Source organism: Abramis brama (assembly GCF_963993115.1).
Source record: "Abramis brama genome assembly, chromosome: 7".
Lineage (NCBI taxonomy): Eukaryota > Metazoa > Chordata > Actinopteri > Cypriniformes > Leuciscidae > Abramis > Abramis brama.
This window is the reverse complement of record NC_139969.1, coordinates 45,058,945-45,077,822: the sequence shown is the minus strand read 5'-3', so window position 1 is coordinate 45,077,822 and position 18,878 is coordinate 45,058,945. Positions and strand designations below refer to the sequence as shown.

At 41.4% G+C, this 18,878-nt stretch overlaps 1 protein-coding gene across 9 annotated transcripts in view; it reads left to right on the top strand.

The window, feature by feature from the left end:
• Window positions 1–18,298: 18,298 nt before the first annotated feature.
• The window catches only part of LOC311087309 (uncharacterized protein), a 504,672-nt gene continuing 504,092 nt past the window's right edge, over window positions 18,299–18,878 (top strand). For 2 of the 9 annotated variants that reach the window (XM_084120622.1, XM_084120620.1), the window contains exon 1: window positions 18,299–18,491. The gene's annotated coding sequence lies outside the window, so the exon portion shown is untranslated. The remainder of the gene's footprint in view (window positions 18,492–18,878) is intronic. The other 7 variants (XM_084120623.1, XM_084120621.1, XM_084120626.1 and 4 more) reach the window with 4 other exon arrangements.

Sequence of the window (18,878 nt, the reverse complement as noted above, 5' to 3'; positions counted from 1 at the left end):
TTCAACGCTATCCAGCTTCACTGCGTAGCCTTTCTCAATCTTTTCCGTAGGTTCAACGCACGTTGCTCTGCGACTGATCTGTTGTTTGGCATGCTCAATGACTTGTTCTTCACCGGCAGGCAAACACTGTAATGACCATCCACGAGTTTTGAGGACTGAGACACCATGTCAATAAACTGGTGATCATCTTTGGACATTTCAATGTCTTCGTTTTGTCCAGCATCAGGAAAGTCCTGCTTGAACTGCAGTTGCCAGAGCTATTCTAGCTTGGCTACAGAGATACGATTGGTGGTTACTCCTGTCAATGTGTTTGTCTCCCTTATACCGCTTCCACCCCTGAGTGGCCCATTTACTGTCCAGCCTAATATTGTTCTTACAGCGTATGGGCCGTCATCCACGCTGCTAACCACCTGCAGTGGCTCCATCGCCTTGGGAACATTTGCTCCTATGAGTAATCCAACCTCTGCTTGGATAGTGGGGAGTTTCACCTCCTTTAGATGAGGCCAACTGTCAACATCCTCTTGGCGGGGAATATTGTCTTTGGTTACAGGGATGTTTTTCTGTGAAAACACCTCTGAAAGTTCAATAAAGTGATTGCCATCCAAGCTAGTGATTTCCATTCCATTCACAATGCAAGTGTTAACAATAGATTCATTCCCCATTGTTTGCAACAAGATGCTTGCATTGCGTCCGTTCATATTCAGCTGGTTTATTAAAGACTCCGTAGCGAAAGTAGCTGAGCTACCTGGATCCAAAAATGCGTACGTTGTCACTGCCTTGGTTCCCTTTTGTGCTTTGACACACACTGGAATGATCAAAAGAGCACAGTTTTCCTTACCGGCCTCGGTGACAGCAAAAGTTTCTTTCATGTGTACAAGGGCACTTGAGACAGATTGCTGCTCACAACGCTCGCTTGTGGCTTCTTCTCGCAAGCCTTTAATGTTCATGTGCAGCAGTGTGGGATGCAGTCGAGAACATTCCTGACATTGAGCTTTCTCTTTACAGCTGTTACTCATATGACCATGTTTCAAACATGCAAAACACAGACCTTTGCTTCGCAGGAAGTCAATCTTTTCCTTGTGCGGCTTGCTCTTGAGTTTTCTGCAAATTGTGAGACTGTGTTGCTCTCCCTTGCAATAAACACAAGGCTTGCTGTTTGCATCCACTAAGACATTTTGTGTTTTTGGCGTTGGTTGTTTGTCATTTTCAGTTTGGGAGGAGACGATGGCTGCTGTGAATACTTTCTTTGGTTTGAGTGTCTCTGCGTATTTTAGGTGTGTTTTCTGTTGTACTGGTTGTTTTGGCCTGGAGGTGGTTTCTTGTATGTTCCCATAGAGTGGGTGTAGTAAATATCTAACTTGCTTGTTGACAAATTCGACAAAATCCTTGAACTTCACCCTTTTTTTTGTTTTTTCTTGTAGGTCGCACGCAGACTTTCTCCAAGCTTCTTTGAGTTTGTACGGCAGCTTGTTAGCTAGTGCCTTTATGTTAGCTGTGTTGTCCAAGTGTTCGTGTTGCAGCAGCCTGTGAGGAACAATGCGAAAGACTTCAGTGCAGCGCCATCTTCTGACTTGATTGTCTGCCAATCCAAAGCCTCCTTTATGTAAGCTTCTGCAATCTTGTAGTCATCACCGTAAAACTCCTTCAGAATTTCTTTCGCTTTAGCATAACCTGCTGAGGGTTCCATGTGAATGCAGCTTTTTACCAACTCATGTGGTTGTCCACTTGTGTACTGCAACAAAAACTGTAAGCGATCACGACTGTCACCAGTGCGATCTTCAACTCCGTGTTCAATAGATCTGATAAAGGATTTATACTCAAGTGGATCACCCTTGAATGTTGGAATGGTGAGCTCAGGGAGTAATGTGGCTTTGTGATTCTTCACAAGGTACTCAGTGACGTCAACTTGCTGAGAGATAGCCTTGCATAAACTATCAAGCACTGGTCCATCATTGAGGTCCATGTTCGATGCAGTCAGAGCTCTTTGTGGCCTTGCTAGCTGAACCTTGTTTTCAAGATTGGACGTAGGCTGTGTTGGTGGTTGGTAGGTGGTGTTCACCTTTGTTTCAGTGATCTGTTCATTAGCTTCTATACTGCTCTCGGCTGCTTGTGTGCACTCATATTTTGCATCTGACTCTGCAAGAGCGGTCTGCATTGCATGCATCTCCTTTCTAGCCTTTATCGCAGCCTCTATTCTTTTTTGCTCAGCCTCAAACTCCGCCTCTCGCTGCCTTTCTTCTGCTTGCAGCTGAGCTTCCCTGCATCTTTTTTCTGCATGCCAATCTGCTTCTTCTTTTTCTATGGCTAGCTTCTCTCTTAAAGCTGCAGCCTGTGCCTTTAAAGAAGCACGCTCCATTTCTGCCTTTATTCTGACTGAAGATGATGATGACACACTTCCACATCGTGATCCGGGTCCGCTTGAGCGTTTCGTGGTGGTTTTTGATGATGTAGATCTACTATCTGTTGGCATTACGTGTTTATCACACTCTTCAGCCTGCTCAGAGCGTTTCATGACATCTTTCATCCATTCCTCACATTTCCAGAAGAAATCATTTATTGACTTATTTTTAAGATCAAACCAATTCTTTTGATTATCCAGGAATTCTTCTTCAGACATAAATCTTGTCAAACCAGAATTTAAGTCGGAAAATTCTTGCTGCAAACCACTGAAATCCACACGCAATTTATTTTTAACAATGTCGGCGTTTGCATCATCTTCCATTAATTGTTCAATATGCTTTATCATGCTCGTTAGCTGGGATAACTTATACCTGCGTGCATGGAGTTGTCTAGACTTGTGTTCTTCCACAGCCTTCTCAGTCATTTTTACTGTCCGTTTTTCACTGTCTTGTTCATCCATAACAAACGAATGTTTCCACACTTAGTCAATGCAAATGTCAAAACCGTAGCACACACAATGCGTTCCACTTCGTCGTTCAGCCGAACGGCGTCCTTTTATTTATTTATTTCTCTCTTACGGCGGTGCGCACACCAACCGCACTCCTCGTGATTCAATTAACGATCCACAGCAGAGCAAGGAAAGCCACGACTTACAGATTCATCGTGAAAGTTTCCTCCTTCCGTCCTTTGTCTCGAGTCAGGTCGTTCCAAAGTCCAATAATCCGTGCAGAGCTAGTTTTTTGACTAAAATGTAGGTTTCCACTGAATGAAGCCCTAGCTTGACACTTGTCCACTCCCTTCGTCAGAATCCACATCAATAAATCCACAGAACCACTCGTGAAAAAACGTATCCGTTTACTCAGTTAGCATCAAAAACATCAGCACAGGAATATTACATAAAATAAAAATGATTAATTAACGACAAAAAAGGGAGAAAAAAGGTAAAAAAACTATGTGGCTCCACTCTCTGCTTGCCTGACTGTTCACTCAGAAACTTTTACAATTCTCGCGAGAGTATTCCAAGCAATTAAAGGTACATGCGATTTAGGTAAGTGCGATAACAATCCTCTATTCCCAAAATATCACCAATGTAATATAAATGCACTCTAAATTATCCATACACATTTTAGATAATTACAAAATTAACTCCTTGCATTACTGTAAATATTAACTGCATCAACCTGTAAATACTGTAAATATTCCCTTCAATCTCCTCCACATAAATGAATCATGTAAATTACTATTTAACGCATAAATTAAAATTATTTATCAGTTAACTGCATTTAGGCTCCTACAGTGGGAAACCCACTGCTGAAACTTGGCCCTGGTTTGTCCTCATGGATGAGGTGTTGGGACAGAGGCATTGCACCCTCATTGCCTCAATCCCTGAGGACACACCAGGGCCGAGTTCAGCAGCGTGTGACCAAGAAGAGGAGGAGCCACAGGCAGCACCAGCGGCAGCACCCGCATCAGCACCATGATGAAGGCGAGACAGAGAGGACGAGTTTTTGGACTTGATTAGAGAAGACATGGGACTGCAGAGGCGAGGAGAGCACAGGAGAGTAGGGAGAGGCTGTTTTCTCTTCTTGAAAGAATGATTGAGAAATATATATATATATATATATATATATATATATATATATATATATTCTTGTTTAACTTTTTTTCACCTATATTTTTTAAAAGGAAAATTTGTATGCAACTTTAAATGTGTAAATAAAAGAGAATTCATTGCTCTGGACATTGTTTATTTTTGTAATGACAGTCATAATTTCTACATGAAACAAATTCTTCTATACCTTTTTTCCCCCCAACTATTTACAACATACGTTAAACATCAAAATCAACATAAACATTTAAATTTACAGTACATAAAATAAGAAAAATGATGTAGACTTTTATTCAGCTGAGTGGGAGACCCTGGTGGTGCTGCTGGACCGGGATGGGCTCCACAATAGAGACCCTGGTAAGGCTTCTGCTGGTGGGACATCATCTGGGATGGTCTCCAGAGTGTTTGACTGCATATTTCCACTATCCACTAAGTTGTCTACCAACAGGTTTGCAGGGCTGACTCATGGAATAAATATTGAGATACTTTATTACACTAAAGTACTTTTAATAACCACTAATACCACATTGGCGAAAAACTACTAGTCATATATTTTAAACCTTAGTTATCCAATTTTTTTTTTTTTTTTTTTTTTTCATCATCTTGCATACTCTAATGTACTTAAAGGTCTCAAGAGTAAAAGTAAAGGATTTCTGCACAAAAAAAACCTTGTCAGGGTTTTTATGATGGTTCTGCTTTTATATTACTGCATGTTGCATTTTACTTCTGAATATTTTCAAGGTTGATACATTTAAACTATATACTTTTGTGTAGTTTAATGTAAAACAATGCATCATATTGTAAAATAACAATTTTGTAGTGTTGCTGTCCCGTGTGGGAAAATTACTTTGAGTATTAACGATGCAGTTCCTTACATAACACCACTGGTTATTTTGAAAATTAAAGTAACAAAATGTAGGCCTGTTGTCACAATATTAACAAATTGTTGCTAACTACAGCTCCGTCCCATTTCAAAGGGCGCATCTGAAGCGCTCGGACCGGTCTAGCCTACGGAGGCTTGTTCTTGTCGCCTAGCAACAGTGACTGACAGCTGCCGATGACGAGCGGGAGTAACATTCGCACTGGACTTTTTATATTCAACTGGTTTTTATATTCAAATGGGGTTAAAAACCCGTGTAAATATATTTACCATGGTCCATTTATGTGCATAATAAAAATAATACACCAGCCTACAAAATCGCATCAAAGTAAGACATAAATGAACATTTGCCGAATGCCGAAAGTATGACCTGAAACATCCTTAATACCATGTCCTCCAGTAAAATATAAAACATAAAATTGACAATAGCCAATTCTGGCTCCATAGCATATCAAATGATTTATCAGGATGGCAGCATACTCTCGCACCGTTGCTTGGCGCCTGGAGCGGTAATCGGGAACACCTGGCTGCGCAATTAGGAAATCCTACGGAGGCTACATGGTGCGTCCTTCGGAGGATGCATAGGCTGCATCCTTGAAGTCTTCAAGTCCTTGGAAGGATGCAGCCTTCACATTGGGACACAGCTTACGTCACGCGCAGCGTCGACGTGTCTACTACTACTACTATTTTCATTCAGAAAATTTAGATGCTGCCACTTTAAGACCGAATGCAGATCTAATAATACACATTTTCTCCCAACTATTCCACAACTAACTCCCATTTAAGACATAAACTGTGTTAAAGTGAATCTCCAAACCGGTCATTTAGCCATATTTTTGCCTGTATTTGATCGTTTAGATGCGCACATGAAACCCAAAGTATAGTTTGCTTGTCTAGTTGCAGTCCGTTTCTGAACGCGCGCCGCCATGGGAACAGGGTCAACGTCTCTTGCGCGGATCATTGTGCTTATAATAGCTCTTTTTACAATCAAACACCTCCTGCAGTTTATAACCAGCAGACACTGCATTTTACAGCAGTCACTGAGTGTGCTCAGTGCTGTTTGGGTTTAACGTTAGGGAGAAGTGACAGCGCGGTGTGAAGAAAAAGATGAAGCACTAGACGAACGCAGCTAGTTTTTAATAGTTTTACCTCACATCATCTTTTTATAATAATTGGAAGCCAAAATCAAAAATAAAATTAGATGAACTACCCAGATCAGATGTATATTTGATGGGCAGACTCTCTCGAAGCACTCGGCAGATATCATCAACATCGTATAGATAGCTTCGTGAAATATTTTCTAACGTTAGTGTTCAAAACTTAACAGTCCATTGGATGTGCATCAAACTAACATATTCCAACATATTTAGAAATTTTAACGTTTATTTGCGAAAATATACTTACAATTCAATTGTTCCTTTCCAGCGGTGTCCGCCATCTTGTTTAAAAAAATTTACCGGCTTGCTGAGTCCGCAAGGTATCCTGGGTAATTTCATCTTCCACTTCGTTTTAAGCCTGCATCGGACCGCACTATGTTTTGAGGGTTGATTTTAAGGGGAGAATAGCACTCCCCCTTGCTCTTTAGAGTATTGGGACACCCTACCCCTACACAAGAATGCGCAAAAACAAGGGTTAGGGCAGAAATCTAGGGTAAGGGGAGGTATTGGGACAGACCCTTAGTCTTCGTCAGGACAACCGGACCATAGAGGATTATGTCAAGGACTTTTGCAGACTCAGTCACCTGGTAAAATTTAACGATGTGGCTCTCAAGGACATTTTTCGTTTTGGGCTAAACGATCCGGTGTGGTCGCAATTGCCAGGGGCCCAGTATATTGACTATGCCCTTTTATTAAGTGGCTCAACTTTTACTGTGGGTTTGGCGGACGAGGGGCCCCTCAACCCTACAGTACCCGCTGAGCCACTTCACGTCATGCCTGCCATGTCTGGGTCTCTTCACGTCACGTGTGCCGCCGAGCCGGTGTCTCCTGACAAGATGGCCGCCACTGAGCCGATGTCTCCTGACAAGATGGCTGCCGCCGAGCCAGTGTCTTCTGATAAGATGGCCGCCGCCGAGCCGGTGTCTCAAGATGGCCGCCGCCGAGCCGGTGTCTCCTGACAAGATGGCCGCCGCCGAGCCGGTGTCTCCTGACAAGATGGCCGCCGCCGAGCCGATGTCTCCTGACAAGATGGCCGCCGCCGAGCCGGTGTCTCCTGACAAGATGGCCGCCGCCGAGCCAGTGTCTCCTGACAAGATGGCCGCCGCCGAGCCAGTGTCTCCGGACAAGATGGTCTCCGGACAAGATGGCCGCCGCCACGCCTGAACCTGAGCCCTCAGCAGAGATAGCTGCCACTAATCCTGAGTCCTCAGTGATGGCTACACTAACCATTATGGCCACAGACATATGGTGTCTGTGGTCGGTGCACACATTTGAAGTTCATGTCACGTCTGCCGAGCCAGAGACTGTTCACGTCACGTCTGCCGAGCCAGAGACTGTTCACGTCTGCTGAGACTTTTCACGTCATTTCTGTTCCTGAGCCGTTGTCTGTTCCAGCCCATAACCCCATAGCTGTCCCCAAGAAAATGTCTGTCCCCTCCATTTTATTCAGCCCCCATAGCTGTCCCCTCTGCATGGGCCTGGCCCACCATCCCTCCCCCAAGACCGCCACCGCTCCACCACCCTCCTTGAACATTTTTTATTTTGTTTGGGTGTCGGGAGCCACCTGACAGGGGGGGGGATTCTGTCACGATTTTGGGTTTGTTCTTGTCATGTTTCTGTGTCATGTCTTGTTTCCTTGTCTGTCATGTGACCCTTGTAAGTCATGTGGTCCTGCCATGTGTTCCCTTGTCTGTGTCATGTTGTCATTGGTTCATTGTTTTATTGTTCACAGATGTCCCTTGTCTAGTCATTAGTCTTGTGTGTATTTAAGCCCTCTTGTTTGCCATGTGTCTTTGTCAAGTATTGTTTCCTGTAGTCTGCTGACGTGCAAGTTCATGTTCATGCTTTGGTTTTTGTTTTCATGCCACGCCATGGTTTTGTTTTGTTTTAGTTATAATAAACTGCACTTGGGTTCTCATCTCTCAACTTGCCTCCAGTGGATCCTTATTACAAGCAGGTTCCCTAGAGTTATTGATTACATTATATAACATTTCAATTAAGCTTATAAATCTCACTCCAAAACCAAAATGTTGCAAGGTTTTCAAAATAAAAGGATGCTCAACAGCATCAAATAAAGTAACAATAAGAAACCCACTCTCTTAAACCACTTCACTATAATCGAGTAAATCTAAAACCAATCTATTATTATTATGGATTGACCTTCCTCCCCAAAACCCTGACTGTGTCTCACTTATTATAGTAGAAATACCTTTTTTCAGCCTAGCAGCGATAGCCCCAGAAATGTTTTTATAATCAATGTTCAGCAAAGTGATAGGCCTCAGATTGTCTAAGACTCTTTTATCTTTACCAGCTTTTGGAATCAGTGTAATCAAACCTTGATACTTTCAATCGACTCTTTTTTTTTTTTTTTTTTTTTTATATCTTCTTTTAGGGCAAAGAGTAATAGATTTCTCAAATCTCCCCCAAAAAATGATGAGTGAGCCCATCTGTGCCTGAGGATTTGTTTAAAGGCATCTTCTCAACAACTGAATCCAGTTCTTCAGTTTTAAGATCCGAATCACATAAAACTTTGAAAGAGTCCTTAATACTTAATATTGTTCTGAATTTGAGCAACAAAGGAGATCTGACTCATAAGAGGAGAAATCTGAGGAATATAGTTTAGACTAGAACTGAAACACTTCTTTTTCAATTATATTAGAATCTTTGCATTCCTCTCCTTGGATCATTAAACTACTGATAGAGTTCCTTTGCTGTCTTGTTTTTTCTAAATCACTGAAATATGAAGAGTTCTTTTCACCTTCCTCAGTCCACTCGACCTTATATACTCGATCTGTGCCCTCTCAAGATACAAATTATCAGGGACGTGCACAGGTTGCCTGCTCAGGTTGCCCGGGCAACTGCCCATATGCCCTTCTCGACTCACGTTGCCCTTCCGAGGGGGAAAAAAAATAAAATAAATAAAAAGTACAATGGATGCAGAATTTCCCTAGATTAAAAAAAATTGCAAAGCCTCATTCACTTCCATTCGGGCACTGAAAGTGAAAGTCAGTAGGGGAAGGGCAAACTGTTTACGTGGCTGCAGCGCTACACGCGCGACCGGCACCTGAGCTGAGCCTGCATGAGCAGCCCTAGAAGGAGATTGTCGCGGTTGTCGGGTGAGACGACTCAACGTTGTCGGAAAAGGTGAGTTTGTGATGTATAACAAACGAACGATCATCATCAGGGTTCCAGACTGCCACCATTTTTTGAGAATGTGCGAGTTAAAATTTTATGTGGTCGCATTTGTGTGAGTGCATGGTCATGTACTACTAAATTCACGCATGAATTTTCCTGCATTGAACTTGTTTTAGCGCCCGCCAAAGTGAATTTTTTTTATTTGATCAGTGAGTAATGTAGATGAACAGCTGCGTTTGTGACAGGGCGCATGTTTAACTGAAAGAACAAGCAGAAAGCCTTTTTTCAGGTCAGAGCAACTGCCCCTCAAAATTCCTGTGCACGTCCCTGCAAATTATCTCATTTACTTTGAAGCTCCATCACCTTATCATTTCCATAATTATTTAAAACATGTTGTTACAACACTGACTTATTTCACAAATTAAATTCCTTTCATATTCTCTTTTTTCTTTTATTAGTTTCTTAGAGAAACTAATGGAAAATTCCCGAATTTAAAATTTTGTAAGAGAAAGGCATTGAACTTCCAATAACCTTTGTTTATAAATTGCTTAGTTGTGGGTTCTAAAACGAGACCTATGAAACAATGATCTGTTAACGGAGCTTTAGAAATTGTAGATTTTGAAGCATATTTTATAATGTTGTCACTGACCGTCCAATAATCAATCCTAGATTTGCTCTCCCCATTTGGTTTAAACCATGAAAAACATTCAACCTCGGGATTTAAATATCGCCAAACATCACTCAAGTTATTTTCTGTCATATAAAGTTCAACACTAACATTAAGCCGCCTCTTGTTAAGTCTGGGAGGCCATCTATCTTTCCACTGGTCAGGAACCAGATTCCAGTCCCCTCCTACTAAAACATTATCAGATGGACTCCTTCAGCAATCACTCCTTCACTGTATCTTCTGCAACATAGCGAACACATATGGCAAGCTGTTCAGTATTGCCGTCTCTGGTTCATCTGCCATAACTGAAAACATCCCTGCCTCTTTTAGCTCCCTGACAATATCTGCTGTAACCTCTTCAGCACAGCACTCAATTATCTCATTCTGAGATGCAGGTGATCAGTAGGTGCTGTGTGAAGGGGCTGAATCGGATTTCAAGAAAGGGTCGAACTGTTTTAGAAGATTCAGACACTGCAGAAAACTCCCCTCCCTCATCATGGCCACGGAAGGGAATATTTTGCTTGGCCAGGAATTGTGTCACTGCAACAATACGGGTAAGGTACTCCCGTCTGTCCTTTATTTCCGCCTCATTTGCTGAGTGCAATTGTTCAATTACACTGCCGTGAACAGCACTGGCTTTAAAGCTGTGCCAGGACAGCATGCTTGCTTTATGGGCAGGTGTTTTCTCGTGCTCTCTAAAGAGATCTAGAGATTTTTTCCAGTTTAAAATTTTTACCAAACATCCTACAGGAAAAACAAAAAGCTGCATCTCTAGATATAGACGGTTTCAACGGCAACAACATAAATGCGCGCTTTTGTGGCCCAAACTTAACTTCCGGTAGAATCAATAACAACAGAGTTCATCTGTAGAAACAAGCAAATTACATTAGCTAGCAAGTATGTCTAGCCAGTTTTATTTGGGAATACCAATAGAAGAAAAGAGCCGTTACTTGGCCAAACTTAAATGTGACACTGTTACACTACCAGACCCGTTCAACAAAATGTTGAGGCAAACATTTTTTTCTACAGACCTGTCTGATTTACCGGAGGTCAGTCAGGTAAATATCTTTGAGTACTTAGTCGAGGAGGAATGTGTGTACAACACAAAGGAGGCGTTCAAGGCATATCGCAGCTTGGATGCCTATAACTATTTTCATTCCGAAAAAGTTAAAAACATTCTACCACACATGGATGGAAATACCTGTGTCGTTTACGGGGAAATCGAGGCGGGTCAGACGCTTTCAAAGAGCTACTCCACCTGGATCAGTGCGAAGAAGTCCGGCGAAGTCCAGAGTGGGCATTGCACCTGCATGGCAGGGTAAGTATGGCTGGCTAGCTAACGTTACATTTTACAATAGCATTTAGATACACTTTTTCAATACTTGCATTTATCCCGTTGATAACATGTCTATCTGGATCTATGCAGCAATGGAGAGGTGTTTAGTCATGTGGGTACGATTTTGGCTGCTGCGGAGCAGTGTGTTCAGGATGGACTTCAGAGTGTCCATGGACTCCAGAGGCTCCAGTACATTTCAAATATCCTTTCAGGCGGATCCACAACCAGTAGCTCAGTGTGATTTCCTGAAAACAGGTAAGATCAAGCTACAAGCTCCCCTCTTCCTTCCCCCACTAAATCCAGATGGGTCACCTAAAAAGCTTTTTAAAGGGGTCATATAATGATACATGCACTTTTACAAGTTGATTGTACTGAAATGTGTGTTGGCAGTGCCTGTACACAACCATCATAAAATGATAATAATCCATCCAGTGTTTTTTTTTAAATCTCCTTATATGTTTTCCCCGTCTCAAATCAAGCCGTTCAACTGTGTGACGTCACATGCTCGGATGCCCCTCCCACGATTGTTGATTGACAGCAGCGTTTCAACACAGACCCGCCCTCGCTCGTGAGTGATCTGTCAATCATAGTCCGCTCTGTTGATACGCTGGAGCACTGTCTAAGAGCAGAATGGCGTCTAAGCGATTGTGGTGTTCTGTTGTTGGGTGCAATAACGAACAAAACATCATGTTGATGTTCCTACATCTGAACCGCTGAAGACGCAGTGGCTGAGTTTGTTTTCGAAGGGAATATTCCCCACGATCAACGTCAATGCTTTCATGTTTGCGCGAATCATTTCACACACCAGACTGCTTTACAAACGAGGGTCAGTATAAAGCTGTGTAGCGTCTGGACCAATCGGACACACACAAATTATTCATTTATTTAATGAATAATCCAGCAAACTCACTGTGAAACCTTCACCAAAAACTAACATCCCAAATGAGGCTAACACACTGGCAGGACGGTGTCTTGCTACAGGGAACACAGACAGTTTTTACGATCGAAAGGTATGTGGCCGCATGTGCAAGAGAGAGACAATGGGAAGAAACAATCTTCCCTGCAGACTTCACTGCATTAATCAGAGACGAACTGAGCTAGAAATGAACGTGCATCCCAGAAACTGTGTGAATGAGTGTGATGTTTTGTGTCCTATTATGTATACACCATGGTATGTATTTCATTATACAACCAACGGTCAATGTAACTTTACCTGTTTCATGTCTCCTATCTAATTAATCCTCATTTGATGACTCATGCTTTGATGTACAGTACATCACCTTCTCTTAGAATGCAGTGTGGATTTGTTATATCTATCTGAGTATTAATTAACAGAAAAGAGGTAAGGCAGATTTGAGATAGCTTCATAAATCTTCCCCACAGAAGAAACTCCCGCCAGACAGTCCACCCTTCTCATTGGTCCAGCAAACCCAGAGAGGGGTGGCCATTCTCAGGCTTTATTAGAGACGGACCACAGTGACCGCCCTCTCTTCTCAGCGCTTCTCATCCGACAACAACGCAGTTTCTGCTGTTACTGGGGGAGGGGGGACATCCCCCCCACTGGGGCCCAGCTCCCTGGGCCCAACAGGCCTGAGCAATGCCTGCCATGCTTTCATATTCCCAGAAGAGAGTCAGACTTTTCTTCAATCCAGAAAACAACTGCAACTTTACCATCACTGACGCAATGATCCACTCCTGGTCTTCTCGGCACTTGGGGACGCCGCGCCGTCCAGCGTGCCCTCAGCAGGCCAGGGCAGCAGGCTTCGACTCAACAGCCATGTGCTCGAAGCCACCATGCTCTTCTTCAATGCCACAGACCCATCAACGAATTCAATCTTCAACCACTTCAAGAATTGTCCACGATTGCAACTGCCATGCAAGTATTCTTTGATGAGATTGCTCTGAAGATAAGCTTATGGCTCTTTTCATACTGAAATAGATCTTGCTCCATAGTTCTATTTCCTATTTTCGGTTCCACATCACTCACCCCTTTACCTATGCATGAATGTATGGATGTATGAATGTATTTATGTTTGTTTAGTGTTAATTATGTTTGTGATTTAGTTAATAAAACTTGTGCACAATTATGAATTTGATTTCTGATCCTCTGTTTGCATACAAAGTCCCTTTTACGATTTTGATCTTGTTACAGTATGCTCTAATTTCTGTACATGCTAAGGAATAATTATTTTTCAGTGACGATGAAAGATACACTTTTCTTAGAATAAATGAATAATCCAAGAGTTTATTGGAACTGATTAATTGATTGTAATATTAATTAGCTTACCTCAAAGTTAATCTAATTAACTGACCCAAATATTAATAATTAATCATAATAAGTTCAAGTTCAAGTTCATAAGGTTTGAACTTGTGATTTTCCTGACAGGTTTGACGAGGAGGAGAACTGCTGCAATGGGATCCTGAGGGAGATCCGTTATGCTGCAGGAGCCACAGTGCTTGGGGTGCATTTGAACACCTTGAGACTCACAAAGTTGTGATCTACAGTTGTCATCTATAGACAAAATAATGCCGCCCACATTTTCATAAATGAGCAATACATACAGAACATACCACTGAATCATAATGAACAGCACAGACCTAGCTTGCTTAATGTTAATATAGTTTGTTTGTGGTAGATCTTAAGGTAGCCTATATACTGTGTCTGTAATAGATCAATGTTTTATACACAAGTTGGAGTTATGAATTTCACTGGGTCAGTGTACAGAAGATCTTAGTATGATGCAAATAGTCTAAAAAGAGATTCTACTGTTTTAAGAAAAGGATGGAGAAAAACACAAGACCATCTATTATTTATTTTTTTTCAAAATAATTCTTTGTTAGTCATATGGGGTAATTAAATGTTGAATAATTTGACCTTATTTAAATGTCCATGTACAGTGATTTCTATCATTCTATTATATGTTATTTTAGACAACAATGCTTTTTTTTTTTGCTAAGAAGCTTCTCCTGAAAAAAGGATCGGTACCAACTATTCGTGTTCCTGCTGCACCTCCAGATGAACTGAAGTGAGTGCAACGTTTTATTGACCTTTATATTAATATTTATATTAATCTTTGCAAATCGCTAGCAGCTTCACGATGAATGTGTCTAAGGTTTACACTCAGGTACATTACGGCATGTTTTCTATGTACAACGTTCTCAATATAATTCATAATCCCACGTTTATAATGAACAACGCGTTATGGTTATTGTGTTATTGTGTTACAAACATAGACAGTATATAAACTGGACACAGCGACCCCATTGGATTCAATGGAGACAAGTGAAGTCAGTTAGAAGCTCTTCTTCCTGATGGCTGAGCGACTGCACAGACTCAAGCTGAGCTTGACGACGTAGATGTGCCGTGAGCAACCCGTCTGTCTTCTAGTAGCTGTGCCAAGAGAAATCCGAATCATTCCCTTCCGAATCTCACAGAGGCGGAGAGCGTAAGTAGGAGCTGTCCATGAGCTGGAGCAGGAGCAACTTTTGCTAGGTATTCTGATTAATTATTTTGTCATTTTGCCTCCACGTCCCCCCGATCGCCCGCGAGCTTCTCCTCCTGTCCATACGGTAATCTCTCTACTGTGCGACAGAGAGTCGCGTGGTTATGACACAATCGTTAGCCTATTTTTACAAAAACTGCATGGGGCCATAACCTAAGATACAAGGTAATGGAGCCTTTTATACATTTTTGTGTTTCTTTAGAAATAAATAATGGACAAATGGAGTCTTTAAACGCCTCAGATGTAAAGTTATTCGCTGTCAAAGTGACGCCAAAATGAATGGGAGTCAATGGGATGCTAACAGCAGGTGATGGTCCGCTAATCAATGGTGGCGCCCGGGGAAGCTTCAGTGTTTTATGAAACCCTGCCCGCCTGGATTCAACCGGTGTCCGCACAGAACAGAGGGGCGGGGTGGGCAAAGCTCATTATCATTTAAAGACACATGCACTCAAACGGCGTGCTGAAAACAGAGCTGTTTTTGATCAGGTAAAATGAGTGTTTTCTTACAATACTAATGAGAATTTTTCATTAAAGTATATTACAAACTTTTAATTTAGACCCTAAAAAAATCATATTAGCTTGTACAAAAATGGCATTATCCCTTGTGCTGCATTATATATTTTACGTGCATTAAGGGACAAAACTGTCCACTCTAAACACTGACATAAAACTATTAAATATTATTATTATTTTCCACTTTTACTGAGTTAAATCTTTTAACCAGCATCAGTCCTCATCATAACTACCAAATATTTATTTAATTTCAGGATTTTAACCCTTTAAATTCCAGTTTTGGTGACGATACCATCAATTTGTATAAGAGGAAAAAACACAAAAATGTAATTATTTTCATATACTAAATGCAAAGTGAAAACCTTGGCTTTGGATTATCACAGTCTTGAATATGTCAAAGATTAGCAGCAACAATATATTTGGTGCATTTTTATTTTTTGTGCTATGTCAGATTTAAAAAAAAAAAAAAAATCACACATAGCGCGTTAAGGATAAATTTGATCCTATTTAAAGTCCCCGTGAACCGGAAGTTGCAAACGACTTTTCTCCAGTGTTATGACGTATTTCCCAGTGAAAAGGAATATTGAACAGAGGGCAGGGTTTTACCATAGACAGTATATAAACTGGACACAGCGACCCCATAGGTTTCAACGGAGAGAAAGTGAAGCACATTAGAAGCAGTCACTTCCTGATTGCCGAGCGTACTGCGCAGACTCAAACTGAGCTTGACGACGTGGATGTGACGTGAGCAGCCTGCCTGACAGTTGTAAGTTTTCTAGTAGCTGTGCCAAACGAAATCTGAACCATTCCCTTCCGAATCTTGCAGAGATGGAAAGCGTGAGTAGGATCTGTCCATGAGCTAGGAGCAGGAGCAACGTCATTACTCTCTATGGCCTTCTCCCTTGACTTTATCGGACTTTATGCCTCCACGTCCCCCCGATTGCATGCGAGCTTCTCTTCCTGTCTCTACGGTAATTTCCAGAGAGTTGCGTGGTTATGACGCAATCGTTAGCCTACTTTTACAAAAACTGCTTCTACGGGGGCATAACGTAAGATACAAGGTAATGGAGCCTTTTATACATTGTCGTGTTTCTTTAGAAATAAACCATGGACAAATGGAGTCTTTAAACGCCTCAGATGTAAAGTTATTCGCTGTCAAAGTGACGGCAAAATGAATGGGAGTCAATGGGATGCTAACAGCAGGTGAAGGCTTGTTAGCCAATGGCGGCTCCCGGGGGTACCTTCAAAGTAATATGAAACCCTTACCCACTGGGTTTTACTCTAGCGCTCTTCCTCTCCATCTCTGCTCATAGCAGACTAACGGTTTGAGGGGAGTGGTTAAGCGTTGCCCAAACCAATTCCTCAAACCTACGTCATCAGAGAAGGTCCTCCAATGCAGAGGGGAGGGGCATTTTCAGATTTTGATTAAAGATTACCATGGTAAAAAAATTTTTTTTTAAATATTTTCTTGCACGGATTAATTGTTCACCACAAGACTAGTAATATGCGCTAACAAAGTAAATAGGGTCAATTTTGATTTCATGGGGACTTTAAACTCACTTTTGAACCCACTGTCATAATATCATAAAATCGTAATTTCTATTCAAATACCCTGTCATTACCAAGCCTTGGGGTAAAATATTTACTTTTTACTGTTTTCCACCAGTTGGTACCATTTTTCATATAATTGACATACTGCAAACATCTGCAGTATTGCAAACATTTTCCTGATTTCTACTAGGTGACTATAACCTGTGCCTGTCTCCCTACACATCAAAATTTGCTCTAGAAAGAAAGCAAAACTACAAGGTCACCATGAATCTACGTTTGTGAGAAATTATCAATTAACTTTGAAACATAGACTGCTAAAAAAAACGAAGCTGTGTCAAAGGTTCATGTCTGTGCGCAAAATACGCATGAATCAAACCGAAAGAAAACAATGCAGTGAGAAGCGCTTTCTCTTGCTAAATGCACACACACACATACACGCCTACACACACATCCTACACCACAGAGAGAGAGAGAGAGAGAGAGAGAGAGAGAGAGAGAGAGAGAGTGAGTGTGTATAGACAGAAAGCATAAAATATGACCTTCAGGATATTGTGATTTTTGTCACTCGCCCTAAACACCATGTATTACGGCCCTACACACACACACACACACACACACACACACTCACACACACACACACACACACACACACACACACACACACACACACTTATGTCAACGCAGACACACATTGCTCTCAGACATCTACACTTACTCAGAAACATCATTTTAGATCATTGAGCCATTAAAATGCTTCATAACACAGTCAATAGTGCCCCTAGTGGAAACCAGGAAAATAACGTGTATTTCCCCCCATAGGGAATACCTATGTAGTGGCGTCATCTGGTGGATACAGTATATAATGCAAATATAATACTTTTGCTTCAAAATGAAAGGATGTTTCAACATAAGTCATGATTCATGTATTAATGACGGCCCCGGCTTTAAACAACGTTTTAATGGGTTTCAATGGGCCATTTTTGGCCATTATGGTGCTATATGTTCCTATTTGATCTACACAGAGTGTGTTATACATATTATGCAACATGGAATCAAAATTTTTACATTTATCCAAAAAGTCACAATTTTGCCAAATTACAGAGTGTGAGTGTCTGTGTAAAATCAGCTAAAAAACTAATTTTGTACATGTCTGACCCAGTGGGGACCTTCATGTGTGTGTGTGTGTGTGTGTGTGTGTGTGTGTGTAAGTCCGTACTCAGCAGCGCTCCTGTAGGCTGGAGCAGGAACTGCAGTGGCCCATTAACACACGTCGCTCACACTTCTCTATTGTCTGAATGGCTGCTGTCCTAGAGAGGCTCTGAGACTGTAGAGCTGCTGTTTAACTGGAACTTTCTATAACACTTTATAATAACTCCACGCTATTAATCACTAGTTATGCATTAGTAAACAGTTAATTCATTTATAAAGCATTAATATACATCAAACAGGATTTAGAGATATATGTGGTATAATATCCCGCTCCAGTGCAGTAGGTGTCGGTGTGCAACTGTTCAGCTGCTCCAAACCCTCCTGTGAAACACACGAAGAAGAGGAAAACGAAAGTAACAGCATCTGGCCTCGTTTATCACAGAACAGGCCCAGAGAGAGGCGGACGACACTTCCGATGCATAAGATGTGATTTATAAAAACAAACTTGACGGGAAAATGTGCGCTCCTGCACGCAAACTGTGACCCATGTGAACGAACGCTTTGGAGACGGAGCAGTTTGGCGAACCGATGGTGAGCTGGAGTTAAATGTCGTTTGGTCGCTTTTTTGGGCCGTTCAGTGAAACTGGCGCATTAGCCTTTATCTAACGGCAGAGGAAGGAGAACCGCACATCTTCATTATGAGTCATAATCATAAATACAGTGCATGTTCACAATAACAGTTTAAATAAATAAAAGAATGATTTAAAATATGTTTTACTTCTGATATAAACATTTAGATTAAATATGCAATTCTCATTAATGGAGTTAAACACTTAAATTACATGAAAATCATTACTGAGAAGTTACACAACAGTTTTTATATTCAATAAATATAAATGTATAATTATATATATATATATATATATATATATATATATAACATAAATATAATGTCGTGGGCCTACGCCATTTTTGGCT